Raw genomic sequence first — 12809 nt, 5'->3', positions numbered from 1 at the left:
CAACCCAGAGTGAGTGAAAACATATAGCTTTTATGCAGCTGTACCGAGACTCGATTGCTAATCTATCATACAATTGGAGTCTCAGTACAACTGCACGTGAATTAATAAGGTGCAAATCCCCGTGCTCGCATATTACTACATTTTACCTGCATGTGAACTGCTGAGCAATCCTCGTCCCTAAATACAAATATACATTTTAAACACTTGTGCTCATAACCCATATTATATCCCATGTACCAATCACTATAAACCAACATTAACACACAACACGCAACATACAACACAGAAATACACAGGGGCGGGACAACATTGCCACATAACCACATTTAAAAAGTGTTTAAAAATATGCACACATTTACCAGCAATACCAACTAAAACTGTTCTGTCTGTTTACTAAAGGAACATAATTGTCATTTCCTAGGGGCCAAATATTATACAGGACACAACAGCTACACTAGAATTTGCAGCCGCTCTAGTTGTGCAGAGACACATGATAAATCTACAGACCTAAACTACCTCAAGTATGTAAAACACTGGAGAAGATCAAATAAACATTGCATTCATTAAACAAAGATGGTCCTGCTGAACGATCAAAAGGCCAAGAAGAGGGTTTGTTTCAAACTCAATAATGTGAAAAATAATAAGAAAATAGGAAACTATTCATACGGACATTAGAGCTGCACAAACAGATTCTTCAATGATTCAGTTGGGGGTCATTGGTGTTAAGTGGCCTAATTTACCAGTCCAAATGAAACTAGTGAAGAAACAGCTACTTGGATTTATGTGGATTGCTGTTTTCCACAGAATCTAAGAAAAGCAGTAATCTTCAAAAAATCAAGCACTGTTTCTTCATGTTTCCTTTCGCCCAAACACACATGACCCTCACCTGATTGTCAGCACCGGATTTCTGTGGAGAGCATCATAAGTTTATGCAGCACTAAGAGACACTATTACTTTTTTAAGTGTTATGTCAACAGTACTTACATGTGTAGATGTCATACTGATTGCAGTTCATGAAGACTAATGACAGTGAAATTGCACACATGTATTTTTATTTTTTTTTATCACTGTTCTACAGCACATCACAACTCATACAATGACTAGCCTCCCTGGACCAGACTGTTAAAGCATGCTTTCCTTAATACAGTAGTCTCTGCGTATAGGAACACCACCTAAGAGAACACTTTGCCTAAAGGAACACCCTTGTGGTGTAACAGATTTTTCCCATTGTAAATGCTCCGGCTAAAGGAACAGGAACTTCACTTAAATGAATTAATAAAATTGCAATTCCCCGTGCTCACATATTATTTTACTTGCACGTTAAGTGCTGTGCAATCCTCGTGCCTAAATACAAAATATACATTTTAAACACTTTTGCTCGCAACCCATATTTATATCCTGTGTATTTTATACATAAACACCAACATTAAACACACTTCATACAACAGAAAAAACTTCTAAACATAAAGGGGCGGGACACTCTGCCACAGGATCCAAAAAATCCTGGCTCTTAAGTTCATATATATTATATTTGACAGCTGAGTCTGTCTTGTATGCAATATCTGTAGCTTGGCCTACTGCTTAATATACATGAAAACACCAGATTCTGACACGAAATATCAGCAATTTGTTTGTGAATTATAAAAGCATGCGTAAAAAATAACTGTTCCCATAAATTACTTTAAAACAAAGATTCTTGTACATCCTGTGTACAGATTTCATTTGATTAATAAAACTGTTTGTATGTGTGAGACAGAGCGAATGAATCTGAATCAACAATCTCCCTCTTGATCTGTGAGGGCACTGTACAACAGGAACTGCGTGCCTCGTACTGAAAGGTTGGGCAATTCATTCCAGGGGCAAACGGAAGCCGGCCATTCGGGAAGGGGGTGGCGTCATGGTACATGGAGTCCTCGCCCTGGTATGGTGAGCGAAGTTTCAGTCATGAATTGGAGGAGACGTGATTGAACTATCTATCGGAAGGGCTTAGGGTACTTTAGGGAGGGGCATGACGCCGTGGTCAGTTCCTTTATTGTGGTTAATGGGAGGAAAAGAAGACTGGAAATGTGAATGGAGTGATTTCCATTGATAAACTGTATGTATTTGTCTTTGCCAGATGGCTAATACGAAGCCGGGAGCTGCAGCACAAAGCCAGGACTAAGCTCGGACCTGTAAATACACAGCACCACTGCTGAGAGCACAGCACCTGCACAAAAAGCATACACAGTCTGGAGACATGTTTTTATGCCTGTGTTGCATGCTTGTATTTGTCTTATTTCGGGAATGCAACCACTTTTGTTATATGCTGGCAATACCCATTGTTGGGTAGAGCTAGCCTCAAACTGAGAGAACTTGAGCAATATTAAAGTGCTATTTTCAACCGTAACTTTGTGTCTGTCATTGCTGGAGCCCCTGCATCACTGTACACCTGAGTACTACAAACCACACATTCACAGGGTGGCTTTCAATGGATATTTTACATCATTGCTTTATCAAGTGTATGGGTCTCCAACCCTGGGCCTGGAGAGCTACATGGTATTTTGGTTTATGTTTCAACCGAGCTCTCCATTACTTCATTGAACCAATTAATTAGTCAAGATTAACATGTTCCAAATATTTAGCCACTGATGACTTATTTAAATCCTGAGGGGTTGGGGCTTGCCAGGACCAGGGTTGGAGACCCCTGATCTAGTGGTATTAACTTCTAACATTTTTCATTCCCAGGCCTAGAGTACAAACTCATAAAACACCTATACAGTTTCTGTCAGCTGAAATTCGTATTTGCAGATATGCAGACAAGCGTTCACACAATTAAAACTTCCTCAAACAAGGCAAACATTTTCTAATATAAGTGACTGCAAATAATTTGAATCTTTAAAAAAAAAAAAAAAAACCTTCAGTTGAGTTCTGAGTATTTCTTCCATAAATATACTGTCATGGTGATCAAAAGCAGGTAACCATGGCATTCAGAAATCAACTGCTTTTGAAGTTAAATCAATGTCTCTTGTCAGAATTTTCTGAAGGACAGCCTAATCATTCGTCAGCAGCAACACACTGCAACATTTTTTTTTTTGTTTACCTGTATGATGGAAAGGCCAGAAATGTATACATAGTGTGCCATCTTGTTTGGGTCATGTTTGCAAGGGAAAAGAAAAGCTTCTAAGTTTACCACTCTGCAGCTGACACCTAAGGTTGTTTGCAGCATGTGCAGGAAGGACTTTACCACCCATAAAGCACATTGTACAGTACTTTATATAAAGCCTGGGCTTGATCTAGTACTAATATTTTTCAACAGTACCTAATTAGACAACAGAATTATATTCTATTAAAGTATTTGTATCTGGTTGCCATACAACATAGTCAAATTACCTAATAGGTAATAGTGGTTGATACAAACTGTAAAAGATTTGACCACAAAAAAATAGCAAATATTTAATCAGTGTCAAAGTATGTTTAGGCATCAGTTAAAACCCAAAAGCAAACATTGTCCAAAAACAGTAAGGTGTTACAGAAATTCCAGGTTTCGTAATGCTCCATAACTAAATATTGACCAACTGTTTAGGCGGACTATTGATGCAAAACCCAATCTAAAGCCCTCCATACAAGCACCTTAACATAAAGTAAAGACCTACCCAGTACAGTACCTCATTTACCTTGGAGTACCACAAGATAAGGGTGTAGTGGGTTGAAAAGTGGAACAATGTCCTTCAACAAGAACAAGTGCAGAGTATGCATGAAGCCTGGATGTTAATAGTTTAGAGTTTTGCCTAAACTTTTTACGGTTGTCAAAAGTGCACAGGCCAAATACGGGTCTGGGACAGTTTTTTTTTCAGACTTAATATTTCTTCAGTTTTTGGTTTTTTTTTTAATAAACACAGCTAGTTGCTACACACAGTCTTTCACAAAAATACTTAAATACACAATGGCTTTTCGGGTTGGTTACATTCCCAATATGTTTAAATATTTAATAAATCAAACAGAAACTAACACTCCATTTCTCAGGAACGGGAGGTTAACTTGTGTAAAACATAACTACAGTACTATTATATATCAGTCAGGTTATGTTCAGTCCAATCAGATGGCTAATTCTTTGGTCAATTAGAATAAATAAATCAATCCTTCATTTGCTCACAATTACAATTTTATAAAAACAGTTACCTGAGTAAGTTTATATTCCTGAATGGCCTAGAATATTCTTTCGTAGAGCAATGTATTATTTTGCACAGTGCTGTACTTTGTGAACTTCTCTGTCTAAGCAAAACAATGGAATGGCTTCAGCTTGTATATCAAGTTATGAGTGGTTATAAATTAATACAGATCTAAGTTAAGGGATGAATTAGAGCCCTTCTCAAATGCGGTAATCCACTACTAATGCTACAGGGTATTCAATCATTGTGAGTAATATGCTTTCCAAGACAGACACATTTATTTTGTACCTCTACTCAACTTTTTCTGGAAATGGTTTCATCTAAATTATCTGACTTTTCCTTTTTTTAGGTTTTCCACCAAAATAGACATGTTACTGTTTAGTTTGCAGAATGTAAAAACAAAAAACGACATGCATACACAAGATGCATACATTTAATATAAATCACATAAATGAAGAGTGTACTCAGGAGGTACTATTAAACATTAGAAAGGTGTTAACTTTATAATTACTATGGTTTATACACTTAAGGACATCTGTACACAAGGCATTTTGACAAATCCATAACAGTGAATGGTCAATTTATCATAAGTAATTATTAAGTACAATATGTGCTACAAAGGAGGCAGAAACCAGAAGGCCAGAAAATCTTTAAGGGGTGCTCACTAACTCTTTTGATATTTGAAGGCTATAATTATTGTTCTACATTATATGTATAAGTTCTGCTTTCAAATGAAAGGCATTTATTATTATTATTTTACAGGTGTCCTGTCACAGAGATGGTTGCAGTGGATGACATCAGACCAGAAACAGGAACCAACACAAAATAAACAGAGAGGTGGAGTTTTGGTGAAGCTGAGCACTTGCTTGCGCTCAGCATTTAATAAATGAACAGAAAGAAAATAAAAGGTTGTAAGAGAAACAAAACACAGGACAAGGCACTTTCACCAAAATAAAGAGGCAAACAAAACGGACTACAAAGACAAACATGGTGAGAAGTTCTTACTTTAACTATTACTATTATTGTTACCTCCGTCTCCAATCCCGTTCTCCACTCACCAAACACACAACCCTGAGTGAGTGACAACATGCTGCTTTTATGCAGCTGTACCAAGACTCGATTGCTAATCTATCATTCAATTGCAATCTCAGTACAACTGCACGTGAATTAATAAGGTGCAAATCCCCGTGCTCGCATATTACTACATTTTACCTGCATGTGAACTGCTGAGCAATCCTCGTCCCTAAATACAAATATACATTTTAAACACTTGTGCTCATAACCCATATTATATCCCGTGTACCAATCACTATAAACCAACATTAACACACAACACGCAACATACAACACAGAAATACACAGGGGCGGGACAACATTGCCACATAACCACATTTAAAAAGTGTTTAAAAATATGCACACATTTACCAGCAATACCAACTAAAACTGTTCTGTCTGTTTACTAAAGGAACATAATTGTCATTTCCCAGGGGCCAAATATTATACAGGACACAACAGCTACACTAGAATTTGCAGCCGCTCTAGTTGTGCAGAGACACATGATAAATCTACAGACCTAAACTACCTCAAGTATGTAAAACACTGGAGAAGATCAAATAAACATTGCATTCATTAAACAAAGATGGTCCTGCTGAACGATCAAAAGGCCAAGAAGAGGGTTTGTTTCAAACTCAATGATGCGAAAAATAAAAAGAAAATAGGAAACTATTCATAAGGACATTAGAGTTGCACAAACAGATTCTTCAATGATTCAGTTGGGGGTCATTGGTGTTGAGTGGACTAATTTACCAGTCCAAATGAAACTAGTGAAGAAACAGCTACTTGGATTTGTGGGGATTGCTGTTTTCCACAGAATCTAAGAAAAGCAGTAATCTTCAAAAAATCAAGCAGCTGTTTCTTCATGTTTCCTTTCGCCCAAACACACATTACCCTCACCTGATTGTCAGCACTGGATTTCTGTGGAGAGCATCATAAGTTTATGCAGCACTAAGTGACACGATTACTTTCTTAAGTGTTATGTCAACAGTACTTACATGTATTAATGTCATACTGATCGCAGTTCATGAAGACTAATGACAGTGAAATTGTACACGTATTTTTTTTTATCAGTGTTCTACAGCACATCACAACTCATACAATGACTAGCCTCCCTGGACCAGACTGTTAAAGCATGCTTTCCTTAATACAGTAGTCTCTGCGTATAGGAACACCACCTAAGAGAACACTTTGCCTAAAGGAACACCCTTGTGGTGTAACAGATTTTTCCCATTGTAAATGCTCCGGCTAAAGGAACAAGAACTTCACCTAAATGAACACATTTGCACTGATAGTGACTCATTCAAAATGGATACAGTACTGTTTTGTAAAAAAAACACTTGTCATCACGAGAGTGTCTTGAGGGACACTGATTGGTTTCATAAATCTTTCCAGAACAGCCATCATATCACTGAATAATTATGTATTCTGATTTCCACAAGTGCACCTCATCACTATAAAATGGCAAGTAAACAAAAGGCAAAATGTGTTGCTGTCTCTCTAGCTACACAAAGTTGTAAATTGTTCGCGCTCTTGAAAAAAACTTGAATCAGACATGTCGCCGAGAAATTTGGGGTTTCCCGTTCTGGTGAGGTGCTTCACTTTTCTGTTAAATAATGTGCATGTCTTATTTATTTCTGATGCATTTTGTAAAGTGTGTAGGGGTGCTGTGTTAATTTAGTTTGACAGTTAGTTTATTAACGTTAAGTTAACCCTAATTAATGGCCATTATTTTTGCCTCTGCCATTGTGATAGCCCGAAACACACCCAGCAGCTAATTTCAAAGTACATAGCGATTTAAGCTTTTTGACTGTCTTGTTTTGCTTTAGTTTAATTAATATTAGTTTGTCTGTTACTTTGTTATTATATTTTATTAACATACACTTGCCTGTTGTTTTGCTTTTACTTATTCAGTTAATTTCATATGTTGATGCTCGTGCGTCATGACAAGTAATACATATGTATTTATATATTTATTGATTCATATTGTGTCTGGTGGCTGACACCATCTCAGAGAACACTTAGTCTATAAGAACACTTTCCTTGCTTCCCGAGGGGGGTTCTCTTAGCCAGAGAAGACTGTATTATGAACCAACACATAGTTGTACCATCTCACACAAGTGAGACAAAATAGCTTTGCTGTGAGATTTGCTGACGCCACATTAGGATATCACATGCCTATTGTCCCTCAAAAAATCAGTTTAATCATATTATAGCCAAGGGTATAAATAACACATTAGGTATTAGTAGTACTGTGAGAAATCACCAAGACCCACATCTGCAGTGTGTAGTATTAGCATTTCATAACCAATGACCATGAAAAGTTTTTATTGAATCCCAAGATACAGCTATCAAACCATAAACCTGCAATCACTCACAGTACACAAAAAGACCCAGAAAGAATATGTCCAATGGTATGATTTAATCAAGTTCAGGCGAGCATTTCTGAAGATGCAGAATGACCTGCATCAGCCCAACCAACCCAGATGCCTGAATTAATGAAAAAAATAATCCTGTAATTCAGTAATTGATAGCAGAGTTGTGTTGTTAGTGGCAAGTATCATGGGTGGTGGTGGAATCTGGAAACAGACTTGCAAACCTGCAGGGCACAGCGTGAGCCATCTGATATGGTTAGTTACAAAAAAATTGAGAAAATCAAATTTAACTAAACACATTTTATTCATCAAAGCTGGCTAAAGGACAGTAGTTGGGTGGTTTAAGGGAAAAGGTTATGATAATCTGGACAGTTCCACTTAGACTCACATAACCCAAAAATATAACACACAAAACATTAGCGTTAATAAATATTACAGAATCTATATGGAAAGTTAATTAGCACCAATTATTTGCCAGGCTGGCTCTTTCTATTAATGCATAGTCTGATAGTTGAGCGCTATGATCAATCTGTCAAGGTTCACCCAACAATGCTTTGACTGAATTCAGTAATTGGGCAGGCCAAGTGATTCTTCTGGATTGATGGATTGGCTCAAGAAAGAAAATACAGAACGTTCTTGCATGACTGGTGTCCTCAACCCTTATATGCGCCACATTCTGGTGGAAGACAGGGCGCCTTGCAATGACTAATTTCAAAAACATGACCTGGGATCTTGGGTCAACCTAGAATTATCAGAACTTATTTTTAATTTGTAAAGAAACCCACTTTTTTTGCTTCAGAACTGATCAAAGGGCCCCATGATCACCACAACCATGGCTTTGGTTACTTATGCAATTTAAGAATTCCCTATATATATATATATATATATATATATATATATATATATATATATATATATATATATATATAATATATAAGTTCAATAAAATATTTTCAATTCTGACTGAACTGTACAAAAACGTTAGTCAACGTGGCAACCCAGATTGCCAAGAACAGACCTCATGAGTCACAGACATGAAAGGGAAGAGCCAAGACTGCCAATCCTTGAACTACAGAATGATGTGGTGGCTGTACAAACTGCACAAAATGGTGGCTGTAGAATGTGCACCAATTCAATTTTACAAATACTGGCTGAATATATTTTATAAATATATTAGAATATGCATTTTTATTTGAACGCCTCATCATACAAATACATTTGAACCTGATTTTTTTTTTTTTTTTTTTTTTTTTTCTGCTAGAAACTGTGTATGTTTCTTTAGGTTGATTCAGAGCTGCTTGTGTTCTTACAAAAGAAGACACACAATTCATTTGTTTCTTTCTTAAAAATACAAATTAATTAATGTCATTAAATAGAACGCATCGGTAATATACTTGATGTCCTTGTCCTACTAATATTAACTGACATGTACATGTGTGTTTCATTGTCGATCCAGCACATGTATTTTTAAATCGGTTTATTTTAAAGTGTATAGTTTATGTCTAGCAACCCCCGATTGTTTTGTCCATTAACAAAGCGTAATCTAAAGCAGCCATATGAATTACACCCTGCCTTTCAAGACTCAAAACTAACATTATTGGTACGACAACGCCTTGTACCACGGACTCCTATTGCAGCTACTGATGAAAAAAAAAAAAAAAAAAAAAAAAAAATTATGTTCTTACTTCCACACCCTGCGCTCATTGCGCATGTGCCATCTGAAACAAAGGACTAGAACAGTTACTGAAATGGATTCATTCATTCCAACGCGTAAGTGATGTCCAGTATACTGACATATGATCCGCAGTGTACAGTGATGCACACATGCGACACGCTAATTCATTAGGTTTGTTTCTGTAAACGGTAATCAATATAATTAAAAGGTATAAAAAACCAAACAAAACAAAAAAAAAACAAATACCGGTATTTAACACTTAAAGTGAGTTTTACAAAAAAAAAAAAAAATACATATGCAAGAAACTACGACAGTTCATATTTGTAATAATAATAATAATAATAATAATAATAATAATAATAATAATTGTGGCTGTGAAACACAAATCACAAAACTAGACAAAAATACTGTTCAAGATTTAAATTAAGCAAACTTCTTCCGTGAGTAGTAAAATAAATTGTACTACTTACACGCCGGTAATATTGATGATCAGGCAGGGCAGTTCTTTGCTGTGAATGCAGCCAGACAAATGTGTCTGTATCCAGCCAAGCACACCCCCCAAAAAACAGACAAAAAGGTGGAGGGAGTGTATCATTTCTTATTGTTACAGCCACGGTTTACTTTATTTCATTACACACACACACACACACACACACACACACACACACACATATATATAGTCATACTACCCGTTTAGAATATGGAAATATGAATACATTGATCCAAGCAGCGTTTAATATTTTATTTATATACACAAATTATTACTCAGTATCCAACTGATAATCAGTTTAATTTGGATTATGCCTAAATTTAAATCCCACTCTGCTCAAACATTAAAAAAAAAAAGCAACACTATTTTGTGTTGGGGGGGGGGGGGTGGAATGGATTGCAGAATGAAAACGTTTAGGGTTAAAATTACTTATTTGGTGGTCAACTCAGTAAAATGCAAAAAAAAAATGCAAAAAAAAAAAAACATGTTAAAATAGCAGTAACTGCCGGTGCTATTTTCCTAATTGTATACTGTCTTGATTTTCTCCACTTTCATCCACATCGAATGCACCATATTTAGCCAGATACAACTATAACTGGACTGCTCATATTTGCAACGTTCTTTGTGCCACTACTAATATAAAAATAATAATTAATCACCACAAAAGAAAGCCACGCTGCTGGTGTTCGTGTCCCTTACCGTGCTTTGCAGTGAAGCTGTAAAGGAATCTCTCCTGAAATGTCGGTCGGTTCTTTTTTTTAGGCGGCGGCGTCTCTCTGCTCAGTAGCTGTGTCTATTCGGGTAGTGCTCTGCTTTGCTGTCTCTGCATTTCCCACTCAGTGTCTCACACACCAGCTGGGGGCAGTTCGAATCCTACACACTAGTGTACGACGAGGCTACGACCAGAAGGGCGCTCTAACCCACTGTGGATCTTTGCATATCAAACAGTGAAATTCGGTCAAGCCCCTCAGATAACATTAAACAAGTCTACACGAAATTTCACTGGTGTATTAAATGATGCGAACTTCGATTAACCTATTGCTTTAATATAATATGTATGATATTCATATATGGCATGATGTTTTGTAAAACGTGTGTAAATATAACCTGTCTGAAGTCTAGACGCCCTAATAAATAAGTCCAAGTAACTACACCTTGTTTTCTTATTACATTTTTAAATTTGCATTTGTATTTAAGTTTTATTTTGCTGGGGATTTGTTGACCAGTCAGGAGTTAGCAATTGGAACATACATTTACTTTTTTTTTTTTTTTTTTCTTGTTGTTGTTTGTTTGTTTGTGTGTTTTTACTGGATACAAAATTGGTATTTAAAACCCAAGCACAATATACTGGATCAAGAATTACCGTCTCTTGAACCACCAGGAAAACCACTAGGCTACCAGTTTCGACAGCCAGCCATTGCTGCAAATTCCAACAAGGATTCTACGTCGAATTCAATAAAATAAATAATGAATAAATACATAAAGCGTGTAGCCTACTACGACTACTAATTTCGGCGTTCTTTATAACTGTAAATCTATTTTAGTTGAAAAAAAATCTAGTATTAATTAAAATAGACCTGTGTATACCGATTCTGATACGTAGTGTTATATTTGAAAATAAGTATTTTTAAATATGTACAACTGATTTTACTAGACTGTTTTCAGTAAAAAATAAAAAAATAAAACAACCAATGTATACATCATATTGCATTAAAGATTTTCTTTTTCAACATCTGCATATTATTGAAGAGACTTCAGGCGCCCTCTGCCCCGTAATTTGTGAACTGCAATATATTCTTTACCGATAAATGTATTGTACATATGCCCACACCATTCAATTGTTATTGTGTTATGGATGTATAAATATTGAATAGTTTTACGTGCGAAACAGTTATATTTACCTGTGTAAATGTGCTATCGTCCAAGTAACGGGAGAAAAATGCTACAGTAGTCAAACAAACAAACAAACAAACAAAAAGTTGTTAAATGAAGACCCGGGAATGGAAGTTGTATCATTGCCGACCTGATAGATTTGGTTTCTTGCTATTTCAGTTGTCATTTGAGGATAAAGCAGTTCAAAAATAATATCAAAGTAACTGCACAACACAACAGCCCGAACAACTGTCGGTACCTGTACTCCTCAATACGGGCAAATAACAACACGCTCTGCTGCAAGACCTGCTAGCTGTGTTTCAGTGTGCAAGAGACTCTACACAGCGGAGACTATCACATCGATGGCAAGGTGCTAAAAATCATGCAAAGGTCATGAAAAAAAAAGTGACACTTCAGACGCTCTTCTTCGTTATGATCTCCGCATATGTGCCAAGGCTGTCTTTTCAAAACGTGTAAACAAACGTACATCAGTTATTTCCAACTACATTGCGACCAAGTGTTTGTGTCAAACACACTGTAAATGTATAGAACAGGTAATGGTGTACATAAAAGGTAATAACGGTAATACTCTATCAGTCGTATTGTGCCTGCTTCTTTTTCAATCCTTATGTGTTTCTTTGTTTCCCTGAAATTAACAATTTTTTTACATTGAAGTATCTGAACAACAGCGATGATCGTCATTCTTTCAGGTACAGTATGGTCAAGGACGGGCGGTATTGTAAATACACGTAATTGAAATACGTCTTTTCATTGTATTTGTGTAACGCAAATGCTAATGTGTAAGTCTTTTGTATTGAAAAAATATACATGCCTGACTACTTGTAATTTCGAAAGACTGCATTGCTGCTATGCCACCCGGAGCTAAGTTCATTTGAGGATTTCGGATGCAAACTTTTTTTCTGTGAGAATACAACAACGTTTTATATACAGAAATGTGTACTTTTTTTCTGAAATTGAAATGCAGTGTTTTGAACGTACGCTCATTACACCCAGTGTGTTAGAAACTTACATTCAAAACACTAGTCTCTTATGCCGTGGAGTGTTTTGAGCATCATACACCGGGGTCGTTACAATATTAATTTTCCATTTTTAAATTACTACCAATGGATTACGAAGCACTCAAGATGCCTTACCGTTTAGTGAACCAACATTTCAAAATATACAAAAACTGATAG

At 36.3% G+C, this 12809-nt stretch overlaps 1 protein-coding gene across 2 annotated transcripts in view; it reads right to left on the bottom strand.

Moving 5' to 3' along the window:
• Positions 1–10668, bottom strand: part of LOC121314204 (brain acid soluble protein 1 homolog) — a 32928-nt gene extending 22260 nt beyond the window's left edge. The window contains exons 1-2 of one of the 2 annotated variants that reach the window (XM_041247226.1): positions 10441–10668; positions 9722–9786 (exon numbers count right to left, since the gene is read on the bottom strand). The gene's annotated coding sequence lies outside the window, so the exon portion shown is untranslated. The remainder of the gene's footprint in view (positions 1–9721; positions 9787–10440) is intronic. The other variant, XM_041247225.1, reaches the window with a different exon arrangement.
• Between the last annotated feature and the right edge of the window lie 2141 nt (positions 10669–12809).

The sequence above is a fragment of the Polyodon spathula genome, chromosome 4, assembly GCF_017654505.1.
Source record: "Polyodon spathula isolate WHYD16114869_AA chromosome 4, ASM1765450v1, whole genome shotgun sequence".
NCBI classification, from domain to species: domain Eukaryota; kingdom Metazoa; phylum Chordata; class Actinopteri; order Acipenseriformes; family Polyodontidae; genus Polyodon; species Polyodon spathula.
The sequence above is the reverse complement of the archived record's forward strand: the minus strand, read 5'-3'. Positions and strand labels throughout refer to the sequence as shown.